Here is a 13,053-nt window from a genome sequence, read left to right as displayed (position 1 = left end):
CATACACACGTCCTATAATCCTCAACAATTGTCTTTGTCTTTTTAGCTAGATAGGACCAAAAAAAAAAAAAAAAAGCTCAGATTCGGGGTGTGTCAGTAATTGTCCAAGGTTACAAGTTAGTAATTGTCGAGTTGGGATTCAGACCCAATCAGTCTGGGAACTACCCATTGGGAAACCTTGCTCCCTTGTGACTTGTCCTGACCTAGCTCCTCCAGTGACGCCACAGGGGCATCTTGTTTCATGGCCTTTCATACTTTGGCGTTTCAATAACCACAACAACCACACTCCTTGTTGGAGAGGATCTGGACTCAGCTCCTGGTTGGTCGTCTCTCTGGGTTTCTTCCTCTGATGGCAGCAATAGCTCCAGGCGGCTGGCACACCCACATTTCCACTTCCATTCTGGCTTCCTTCACATGGTAACTGGCACCTCCACGCCACTGATCTTTAATGCCAACGCTCCTCCCTTGGCAAGATTTTTTCCAAACTTCACAGCAGCACTATTGCTCTGCCTAATCTTCACTTAAGTATCAGCCCACCCACAGCTCAGCCATCTGAGACACTGGAGGCATGCTGGCTAGACCCGATGCCATCTACTTTGTCTCTACCCCACCATGATCCTTCCATAAATACCTTCTGATTATATCACAGATTTTAAGCCTGAGCCTCAGCTACATTTAGTCCGGCTTTCCCTAGCCACTGAAAATTATCTTTCTCCAAAACTGGTTCTGCCAGCTGAGATTTTCTATCCTAAAATGGTCTAGCCCAGGATGTCCAAAAATCTGTCTCTGAGTTAAGTGAGGTCTGCTCCATTGCATCTCAGCCTGGGATAGATCTGGAAGTTCAGCAGACTGGCCATCATGATCGACGGGAGAAGCTGGACTCACTGCTCCATCTGGCCCATCTCTGAACAAGCTCCAGGCATTTGGCCCTAAAACAAATGTCATTGTGAGCTATGACTTAACTGTTTTTGTCTTCTCTCCCTAACTAGATTCTAGTGTCTTACTGTTAATCTCATATTACATGTTCAAAACAATTAATTTAAACAATAAGTAGAGAGGGAGGGGAGTGGGGGGAGGTAAATAGGGTAAAAAGGTTCAAATATGTGGTGACAGAAAGAAATCTAACTATGAGAGGTGAATACACAATGTAGATATATATACATATGCCTTACTGTTAAAATGTACAGCTGAAACTTACTGAATTTCATTAACCAATGTCACCATAAAAAATTAAATAAAACAAACAAACAAACAAACAAACAGTAAGTGGAGGAAAAAGAAGAGAGAGGAACTCTCATTCACTGGACACCTACTTTGAAAAAAAAAGTATTTAAGGGGCTGCCATGGACAGAATAGCGTCCCCTCCCAATTCATATGTTGAAGCTCTAAAACCCAATGTGATGGTATTTGGAGATGGGGCCTTTGGGGAGTAATTTGGGTTAGATGAGGTCATGAGGATAGAGCCCTCATGATGGGATTAGTATCCTTATAAGAAGAGACACTAGAGAGCTTGCTCTCTCTCCACACACACACCAAGAAGAGGTTATGTGAAAACACAGAGAAATCATGGCTGCCTGCAAGCCAAGAGAAGAGGCCTCAGAATGAAACCTATCTTGCTGATACCTTAACCTTGGACTTCCCAGCCTCCAGGACTGTGGGAAATAAATGTTTCTTGTTTAAGCCACCCAGTCTATGGTATTCTAAAACAGTGGCATTCTGTTTTTTAACTACCTAACAACCCTGTGAAATAGTGAGCCACAGGCCTCTGCTTTCTACCCCAAGCCATTTCCCCTTCTTCCTTAGTTTCTTGAACCCCAATTTCGCCTCTGTATTAAGCATGTCTAATGTACTTAGAAAGGTAGGTCCCTTCTCCAGTCCCAGGGCCTCACCCTAGGCTGAACAAGTGAACATGACCCTCATTCAAACTCCAGTTATAGAATCTGAGCAATATTGACAAACTCCCTGGGTTCAAATCTCACCTCTGACAATTACCTGTTGAGTAGCTCTGGACAAGTTTTTTTTTAAACCTCTGTGGCACCAATTTTTTGGTATTGTTTTGAGTAGTGAGTAAGTGAAACCATGTAAGTATTTAGAAAGATGCCTGTGTGTAGTAAGTACTCCATAATCGTCACTACTGTTATTATTATTGTTGTTGTTGTTGCCATGAGCTATAATGGGGAAGTCTCCTGGGTGCTTCTATGCAAGATTATGTTCCTCAATTTAAAAGACGAGGTGATGAGGAAAACTACCTCTTTTCTTTTCTTTTCTTTTCTTTTTTTTTTGCCCTGAATTTGATTGTGATAGATTTTAATTCCTGGAGCTGCCATCTTGGGATTTGGGAACAATAACCTAAGGACAAAATAAATAAAATTAAATTAATTAATTAAAAACATGCTGTATGGCAAGATAGAAACTTAGAACAGCCTACTTTCAACTTTTCGTTTTATGTGAAATAACGATTAGCCATTCTATGCTATTATTAACCTATGAGGAAACTAAGGCTGAAGGTGGGGAGTGGCTACGGAATTTACTCAAGATCACACAGCTCTAACATATCTAGGATTCAAACCCAAAGCCTAGACTGTGCCCTCAGAACCAGCAGGCCTGGAGGCTTGGAGAGAAGAGTGCATGCTTTGGGGAGGAAGTGAGCGAGGGGCAGCTTTGCCTGCTTTCATGCTTACTCTGGAAGAGGTGTATTGGAGCAGGTGCCTGCCTGCCTCCAGTGCCTCGGCTGTCAATAAAACCCCCAGCCTGGCTGTGGCAAGCTGCAGATTCATGCAAATTCAGGGCCTATATTTAGCAGTAATTTAGCTGTCATCAGTCAAAGGGAGAAGAAAAAGCCCTCCCCGATGTAATGGTTATTCATATCGACTACCTACTCCTCAGATGCCTTATAAATTCAACGGAATCTGACTCAAAGTAGCAGTGGCACGCAGGGGCCTGGCTGGCTTGGATAATTCTACCCTCCGACCGCCCCACCCCCCAGGCAGAGATGACGGGGCAATGGCCTGAGTACAAAGGGAAGGAAGGTTCATTTTTCACAGAGGGTGATGATAAGAGAGAAATGGAGAAAGATGAGTCAGTCGTAGAAATCTAATAAAAAACCTGAAGTAAGAAGGATGCCAATGAGTCAGAGGATGTTGAAGCAGGGAGCACCCTGGGAAATCAAACAGGCCAACCCTGAGGAAACTGAGGTCAGGCAGGGAAGTAATCATAATAAAAGCTATCTTCATGACCACTAACTGAAAGCTTGCTCTCGACACCAGGCACCGTACTGAGTACGTTACAGCTGTGCCATCATTTGGTTCTCACGGTAACCTGACAAGATCTCATTTTACAGACCAGGTACCAGAGATGCAAAGAGATTCCGTCACTTTCTTTAGGTCCAAAAACAGCAGAGCCAGGATTTGAACCCAATAAACTATGGTGTCTGTCTGACACCATAGTCATTACTCAATCATTACTCATAACCACCAGTAATACTGTGGGCCTTGTCAACCATTATTCATGGTTAATAAATGTCAGAGCTGGACATGGCTTGACCAACTCCTGGTCCATTTTCTTTCTTATGTATCTTCCAAGGAGAAAAGAGTGCTGACTAGAGGATGGAAGAAGGAAAAAGTGAACGTGATGGATGGAAGAGAGAGTGGATTTGTGCTTAAGGTGGCTAGAAGTCTGAGGAGAATGAATGCACTTCTTTCTCCCTCTAGTGTGCACTCATTGGATTTCTGTAAAGGTGTTATCAGGTGCCTGGAAGACTGTTAGGAGAGGCTGTTTAGGGAAGGGGTTATGGAGGCATGTCTGGGGAGGCATGAAGATGGGGGCTTGGGCACCATAAGGGCTTGCAGTGGATAGAGGGCTGGACACAGAAAGAGAAGGCAGTTAAGTTAATTTCGCCCACCTATGTCAAAGATCTGCTCTCTTTCTCCAGATAGACCAAGCGCCACTTTGCATGAGGAAACTTCAGGAAAAGAAACAACACTAAAAAGGGGTGACAGTCAGTCAACACACTTGATCTAATAATGGTTGGGCCAGGAAGGAGTCATCTTTCTGCTGTCAGCCCGCAGAACCTGACCACAGATTTCAAAAGAACTCAATGCACATCCGGAGCTGGTACCAGAATCCCTCACAAATAACCCCTCCGGGACTAAGAACATGGACTCTAGGACCAATGTTCCCTGAGCCCAAATCCTTATTAACTGTGTAACCTTGAGCAAGTCACTTAACCTTCCCTGCCTCAGTTTCCTCATCTATACAATGGGAATAATAATAGTCCTTACCTCTTAGGGTTGATCTGAGGATAAAATGAGTTAATAGACGTAAGGCACTTAGTATGGTGCCTGGCAGAGTCAGTGCTGTATAAATATTAGCTACTACTATTGCCTTTGTTGGTTCTGAGGTGTTTTTGACTGCCAAAGCAGAAGGTCTGCAGTATTGAGCATTTTCTCTCTGTAAACTAAGGATGATTAAACTACACCCCCCAGCCATACCACAGAATGTACACCCCAGTCACTCAGATAATATGCAAAAAATATTATATTTCTATCCTTATCCTTTCTCCATACCATTTCCCCTACTTCCCCCACCCCTGACACACAGCACCTCCTCAGAACTACATTTATCTGAATAATTATAGAGAAAGAAATACCTGCTTTGTCTTCAAATCGCTCAGATGTCTTAAGGCTAGTTCATTTGGGAATATTGTAGCCCAGAGTGACTCTGGCCAGGCTCCTCTTCTGCCTGTACCCCCACCCACTCCCACTCTAAGGCCACTACTAGATCCTGTTCCCTCACCCCTGCCTCATGCTGCTCTGGTCCCCTGGGTAAGGGACCATCATATCTCTCCTTCCTCTTCTTCTTCTTCTTTTGTTTTTAAACACCTACAGCACCTGGTCTTCCTGGGTGGTCTCCCATCCAAGTACTAACCAGGCTCGACCCTGCTTAGCTTCCAAGATCAGACAAGATTGGGCACATTCAGGATGGCATGGCCGAAGACATATCCCTCCTTTCTGCCCTGGAAGTTTCAGACATCAAGCATGGCTTCATAGTCAGCACTTTATACCCTGAGCAGCCAGGAAGAGGGATTGCCACAAATAACCGTGCTAATGGAGGTAATGGAAGGAGGGAGACTGATGTCTCCAGTTCATAGGAGGGCTGCTGGCACAAGCTCCCTGAGCCAAATCCAGCTTGAGTACTTCAGCCGGCTGCTAGCTCCTTTAAGAAAAATACTGCAGATCGGGCTGCCTGTACTGACAGCATCTCAGGAGAGAGTTCCACAGCTCTCAGGTCTGGGGAAGACACAGAGAGGACATTTTGTCCATTCTCCTGCCTCCAAAAGATCTGCCCCAGCTTGTCCTTTCAAAGACAGGAGGGAAATGCACAAGAGAGCAAATGGCATTGGTATCAGTGGCCCTCTGTGTGCGACCCCTGTCCCAGTAGCAACAGCAGAACCTGAAAGCTTGTTAGAAATGCAAATTCCCAGACTCCACCCCACATCTCCTAAACACTGAAACAGAAACTCTGGAGGTGGGTCTCTACAATCTGAGTTGTAACAAGCCCTCTGGGGAATTCTGCAGCACGTTCAAGTTTGAAACACACTGGTCTCATCAACAGTTCTCAAACTTTGCTGAATGTTAAAGTCACCGGGAGAGCTTTTAAAACTCTCAATGGCCAAGCCACACTCTAGCCCAATTACATCAGAATCCCTCAGGGTGGGATGCAGACGTCAGTGTTTTTTAAGTTCCTCCAGGTGATTCTGATAGATGGTGAGGGCTGCGAACCACCAATCTAAATATTTAATAGGCAAATCCACAAAGATCCTCTTTCTAATATGACTGTGGTTAGCAAAAGCCATAAGGACATTTTGCCTCTGTGCAAAAGAAAGGAAATCAAATCGATGTTGCTTCTTTTCATGCCAAGATGTCACTGTGTCTGTTTTACCAAGGAATAAAGGAAGGCACAAAATTATTAAGCAGCTTGTCCAAAGTCAGAAGCAAGGCTACTATAAGGCAAACTACACAGGTTGTAACCTGGGGCCTCAGGTTAGACCCTAGGTCTGGAGCTACACCATGATACCACATGCCATGTAAAATGTGTGCACCCGTGCTGTCTCAACAAAAGCTTATTTAAACTCTGCCTCAGCTCTTGTGAATGACATCACCATCTGACAGACCTCAAGTATATTCAACCAATGAGAGTTTAGCAAGGTCAAGATCACATACCACTCAAAACACACAGTCATTTGTCTACAATAGCAATGCAAGAGAGAGATTAAACTGTAGTTGTAGAGAGTGTGACATAATATACAAAACATTACCTCTGCTTAGTATCTAAAAATATAAATTAGAAATATTTAACCACCACACATTCAAGATATCATGTCAAGAGTAGGAAAGCTAAATCAGATTAAGCAACAAAACCAAAACGGTGATTTAGTCCTCACTGATTTCACATACTTTCTGGCCTCGGTTCCCCATCATGTAAGTTTCAGAGCCAGAATTTGAATCCTCCTGTGTCTGATCCCAAAGCTCAGGCACTTAATTCTACTTTTGAGGATTAATCCTTAGGGAACAATTTAGTAGAAGCAAAAAAAAAAAAAAAAAAAACTTCCTTCTGTTAAAGATGTTTATTAAAACACTACCTACAATTACAAAAAAAAAAAGTTGAAATAACAAGAAAATAATAACAATAGAATCTACCCTTACTGAGTGCACCCTATGTTCCTGGGACTCATGCTAAGAACTTGATGTGTATCATTCCATTTTCATTATATGTTGTAGAAATGAGCATATGTAATTCCACAATCATGTGCTGTGGAAGTTACTAAATGTTTCTAGTTCTCCCTTTCTAAGACACGAGATAAGATTATGCTTCTGGGCCTCTTTGTTGGTGAGTGGGAACATGTAATTCTGTCAAGATAGTTGTAAACAGGTGACATATGGTTGCTTTTTCAGCCTGAGTTCCTTAATAACTGGAACAAGCAGAATCAAATTACCATTAACTCCCTCCCACCACCATGAATTAACCCATGATTCTTGTGTGACATGAGGAAGAAATAAATCTTTGTTCCTTAACCCACCGAGACTTGGGGGTTGTTTATTACACAGCACACAGCCTACGCTGACTGATACGTATGTAATATTATCTTATTTTAACCCTGACAACATCCCTCAGTGATTAGTATTGATTCCATTTTATAGATGTAGAAACTGGGGCTCATGGTAGGTTTTAAATGAGGCGGGCTAACCCCAAGAACATGCTCTTAATCACTACACTAAGCAAACAGTATATCCACTTCAAAGGACTGTTATGAAATCGTGAAAGGATCAATAATTTTAAAAATAATGAGAAAACAGAGGGAGAATATGTGTGATGAAATAATAAATGAAAGAAGTAGATTACCAAATGGTGGGGATATTGTGTTTGCAATTCTATCGATATGCGTCTGAGATGAACCAAACCAGGAAGGAAATATGCAAAAGTGGAAATGGTTGTTGTATTTGAACAGTGGGATTATATGGGACTTGTCAAAAGTTTCTCCAGTGTTATTTCATCACTTTCTCATTAATAAAACAAATCAATCTTCTTTTTCAAATGCCTACATCTGCACGATGTCAAACACGTGGGTGGAAGGTAAAAAAGTGCCATCCGTCAGCAGCCTGCATCTCTTGCCCAACATCAGACATCTGGAAAGTCTGAATGAGCCAAATGACTGAATTTTTCATGCCTCGCTGAAGATTTTGGGGAGTAGGAAGGATAGATCTCTCTGAATAGCTTGTAAGCTTCATGGAGAAGCCGACTTAGGTAGAAATGCTGTGGAAGGCAATGCCCTGCTAAGGGAAATATGGGAGGGGGTGGATACAGTCTACCAAGCAGATTGGATGAAAGATGTTTTTCTGTTCAGCCACCTCTTCTTCAGGTTTTGGTGAGAAACATGGTTACAGGGGAGTGGACATTTAGCTGGTGACAGATGTTGGAGTTTGAGGGGCAAGTACTATCCAACCAGACCCTGTGAACCCCCACCCCTGAACATGGGAAGGAAGCTCTGAGGATTTTTTTGATTCACTTGAAGGAAATGATTGCCAGGTCAATATTCGTCAAAATACAGAGCAGATGCAGTCTCCACACAGGCGAGCCATTACTCCCTTACAATGGAGACCTTCTACAAAAGTTGTCATGCTGGTATTTTGTGACCACCGCCACCCAGACCCCACAGATACTACCACAGGAGAGCACCTATGCCAAGGGGCAGGCAAGCAACAGGTTTGCCAATGGGCTCTGCTTTGGTGTAGCCAGAAAGCTCTACTTAAAAGACAATGTCATCTCATGAGATGAACCCAGCTCTCTCTAATGGGAATATTAACACGAGGCAGAGATTGGGCAGTTGATAACAAGAATGGAAATGGGAAGACACATGGGGAGAAGTGGAGGTGAGAACATTTCCCCAGTCACCATCATGGTAGAGCACTGGACACACTCTTGCTTCTAGGGGCAGATGGGCAGTACTCACTGACTTGGTGTTTTAGCAGTGTTGGATCCTGGAGGATCTTCTGGTTCCCAAGCTGTCTTTCAGTCTCCAGGTTGTGAGGCTGTGGGGCTGGTCCCAGGATACCTTGTTTGGGAGTGTTTCCTTGAGTCGTTCCTATAACATGCAGGCAACTGAGGATGAGTTTTGTCCAGGGAGCTGATCTAGGACAGGGGAGGCCAAAGCAGCAACGGGAGGAAATGACCACAGAGTTCTGCTGACACACTTCCAGATCTAGTTGTTTGGGCCAGGAGTCTGCAAACGTTTTCGGTAAAGTAAATGTAGTAAATATTTTTCAGCTTTGAGGGCCAAATAGTCTTGTCATAATGATTCAACTCTGCTGTTATGTTTTGCAATCAGTCATAAGCGACATGTAAATAAATGGGTATGGCTGTGTGCCAACAAAACTTCACTTACGAAAACAGGCAGCGGGCTAGATTTGGCCCATGGGCTGTAGTTTGCTGACCCTTGGGTTGGGCCATCAGGTTCTTCAATCTGATGGTGACATGTCCACATGCATCTCAAGGACAGCATGCACACAACCCATCGAATACCTTTCTACCACACAGCAGCTGATAATGGTAGTGGAGGGATTAGCTCCGGGGAGCAATGACATTAGTCTCCAGCTAATGTCACCTTCACCCGCTCTGTGTCCTATATGTCTTTTGCAGCTCCTGGATCCCAGGGACAGCCTGATAATGAGGAGACGTAGGGATGACAGAGGGCCTGGCTCCAGAGCTCTGCCTCTCCTAACAACTCTTATGCCTTCTGGGGAAAAACAGCCTCTTAAGGTGTGAGGAGACAGAGACTGTTTCAAGAAAAGAAAACACCATCTGTGAAAATAAGAAACCTACTTCTTGACTCCACCCACCCTTAAATAAATCCGCTTGCTCACGGAAAAGTAGGTTTTTAACAAGGCCCAACCACTTCCATACCAATCATTTCTCCCAGACACGCCACACTGGCTTCAAAGCCTCTGCCCTGAGCTCCAGGTACACGCAGACAACAGCCTCCGCTTGGGTATCCACTTGACAACTCCTGATTCTCACTCCCCATGGGCCCAGATCTGTTCTTCCCCTATTTTTTCCACATCATTAAAATGTCACCTGCAATTACTCAATTGCTCAGACCTAAATCCAAGGAATCCTTGTTGTCTCTTATCTCACACATCCAATCCATCAGCAAGTCTGATCAGCTTCACCTCCAAATCTTATCTCAAGTCCTTTCTCCTGCCTTCTTCCCCACTACCACTTCTGGAGCTCACACCTGACAATCAACCCACGCAATAGCTTCCAAAGTGTTCTTTGTGCTTCTCCTCCTGGTCCCCAAGGTCTACTCTCTATTCATCAGCTGGAGTGATATTTTTTAAAACAGAAAGGTAGAGGCTCATGTTTTATCCCTCAGTTCCCTGCTGAAACTTCCCCCCTTAGTTTCTCATGGCTCTTAGAATAAAGCCCAGTGCTTATGCGACACACACGTTCTGGAATAATCCGACTCCTGCCCACTTCTCCAACCCCATCTTCTTGCTCCTTCCACACTGGTCTCCTTTCTGTTCTTTGAATACAGCAAGGCCTCTCTAACCTCCAGACCTTTACGCTTGACCATTGCCTGGATTGCTCTTGCCACAGTTCTTTATATGATTGACTTATTCTCAACCCTCAGGTCTCAGTTCAAATGCAACTGCCTCACAGAGGCTGCTGTATCTAAAACCTAGCCCCACACACCACCCCATCTGTTTCCTTCCCTTTATTGTTTTTGACGTTTGTTTACTCGTTTATTGTTGCCTTCCCTACTGGAATCTGGAAGATAGGAATCTTAACTATCTGCTCTGTTGTTGCCTCTGTGAGCACTTGGCACAGAGTCTGTGTTAGGTAAATACTTGTTGACTGAATGAGTAACCTCACCCCACAACACATGGGGAAAATCCAGTAGTCTTCTTCTCCTCTTTCTCTCTCCTCACTCAGGACTCTTGGTCTTAATTACTTGGTCCACATTTCCAGCCCACAGGAGAAAAGAAGGAACTCTTTTGTGTTGGGAGGGAGAAGGGATAACGAGATCTACCCTCTTAACACATTTTTCAGTGTACAGCCCAGTATCGTTCATTATAACCACCATGTTGTACAGCAGATCTCTAAAACTTGCCTAAGTGACACTTTATACCTCTTGAAAGACAACTTCCCCTTTCCCCGTCCCCCGCCTCTGGAACCACCATTCTACTCTCTGCTTCTAGGAGTACAACTATTCTAGATCCCACACTTCAGTGGAATCATGTACTCGTTGTCCTTCAGTAACTGGCTTTATTTCATTAATGTAGTGTTCTCAAGGTTATCCATGTTGTCACATATGGCAGGATTTAAGAAGGGACTCTTAAAGCAGCGGGGGTGAGGTGTCTACATAGACTTTGCCTCACGGCCAAGAAAGAAGGAGTTAGACAAACGAGGATGTGTGAGGCACAAGAGCTCAAAGCAGCACTGGTCCCCCATTGGCCTTCTATGGCCTTTACTTCAAGGACATCTTTTGCCTGCAAGTTTCAGTGTCCTTGCGCTGAGATGAGATCAACAATAGCTACCTCACAGGGTTATTGTCAGAATCAAATGAGAGAACTCACAGGAAACTAACTTGGTACAAAGACACGCAAGAAACTTAGGGCAGGGGAAGGGTTTTACGTCACCACCTTGGTGGGCATGTTGACCAGTGTCATGTCAAAGGAGGACATCCAAAGAGGAATGCAAGCTCCTCTGAGCAGGAACTGTGTTTTACCAATGCTCTCTGCCTAGTGTCTAGAATAGTGCCTGGCACATAGCAGAAGCTCGAGATTCGAGGTGAATTCGTCAGTGGAAGCCAAGTGTTGTTGCTTGTTGTTAATCAAGAATGAGAGACACAGGAATCAGGCAAATTAGTCTGGGTTAACACAACTGAAATTCTTTGTTCTTAGTTATAACTAGAAAAAGAAAAGAAAAGAAATTTAAAAAGGAAAGAAAAGAAAAGAAAAAGTGTAACTAGACATGGTCAGGACAGTAATGAAATATCTTAAACTTGTTTGGGAGTTAACTACAGGATTTAGCACTTAGGAACCTTGTTCTTCTGCACTGTTATTTTGCCTCTTTCTTATCTCTCTGCTATTTGGACTCAATATATTTCCCAGCTGCAAGCTTCCCCTATTACTTTTCTACCATGCTTCACTTCCCCCAGACAGACTCTCGGATTAACTCGGGCAATCCATTCTGTTCAGATGAGGGAACTCTTCATTTGGTCTGATGAATGTGGAAACAAAAAGTAAATTATTCACTCCGAATCAGTCACTCTTTGTCGACCATGGTGAGAATGCAGCAGCCTGGGCTCAAGCTTCTCCCCCTCCTGCTTAGGTGCCTGGGACTGATGGCAGCAGGGCTCCTCCAAAACGATCCAGTCCTAGGACCAGCCACTTTTCTCCTAGGTCAGTTCCCAAAGCTAAGCAATTCACTGTGGTCATTTGGGTGTCTAGATATAGCCTGAGGCACCAACCAGGGACTGACTACTGACTGGAGGCAGTGAGTCTGAGCTTTCTCAGCAAAGTTCAGGGTATGGATGAAACTGAGGAGGGAGGGGCCATCTGGTCCCAACCCATCATTATGAGCCTTTGCTTGTGATGTTTCTTCTACAAGAGAAACTCCCTCCACCCTCTCCCTCACCCCACCCTTTATTTTTTTGGCTTATTTGTCCCTTAAGATTTAGCAATGCACACATGCTTCTAAGGGTTCTTCCACGATCTCACCGATTGAGTCAGGGGTCCTTCTCCTGACCCTTGTGCTTGCCCTGAACTCATATCTTCCCCCACTACACTATACACAGAAAGTTCTCCCATGGAAGAAACTTGCCTATTCCAATTTAATCAGTAGTGTCCAGAACAAGACATATCAATTAGTAGACATCAGTGATTGTTGGGGTTGAATAAATGAAGCAACTCTTTGAAGATAATATAGCTCAGAAGTGGTGAAGCCAGGTCTATGGGGCAGTTTTGAAGTATAAAATAACAATCCCCGAGCTGAAGGTTTCGTATAACAGACATTAACTTTATGTTCATGTTGCATGTCGGCTCTGTTCTGTATATTTTCTCATTCTGGGACCAAGATGGAAGAAGCATTCCTTGTGTGAGATATATCCATTCTCAGGGCAGAGAGGAAGAGCAAGAAGCTGACCCAAACCACACATTTAAAGGTTTGCTCAGACATAGTATATGTCAAGTTTGCTCACATTACATTAGCCAAAGTAAGTAACATGTCCAAGCCCAAAGTCAGTGGGCCGGGGAGCTATCCTTCTCCTTCAGAGAATATTTAAGTAGAATGAACTGTCTACCACCCCAGGACTGTATGCCTCCAAAGAGGCCCATCTTTCCTTTGTACCTGTCTTCTAGAAGCCTGTACTAGGCTTAAACTTTAGAGAATAAAGAAGGGGGAAGGACTTCCCAGGTGTAGGGAGGGAGGCTGGTGGTGAAGAATCATTTGGACATCTTCCTGAAAAAGCTTTGTTTATCTTCCATCTTGATGAAA

General features: G+C 43.9%; 1 pseudogene; it reads right to left on the bottom strand.

The window, feature by feature from the left end:
• Positions 1-4,877: 4,877 nt before the first annotated feature.
• On the bottom strand, positions 4,878-4,996 carry LOC120582494 (uncharacterized; annotated as a pseudogene).
• Between the last annotated feature and the right edge of the window lie 8,057 nt (positions 4,997-13,053).

Source organism: Pteropus medius, unplaced genomic scaffold, assembly GCF_902729225.1.
Source record: "Pteropus medius unplaced genomic scaffold, Ma_sr-lr_union100, whole genome shotgun sequence".
Taxonomy (NCBI): domain Eukaryota; kingdom Metazoa; phylum Chordata; class Mammalia; order Chiroptera; family Pteropodidae; genus Pteropus; species Pteropus medius.
The sequence above is the reverse complement of the archived record's forward strand: the minus strand, read 5'-3'. Positions and strand labels throughout refer to the sequence as shown.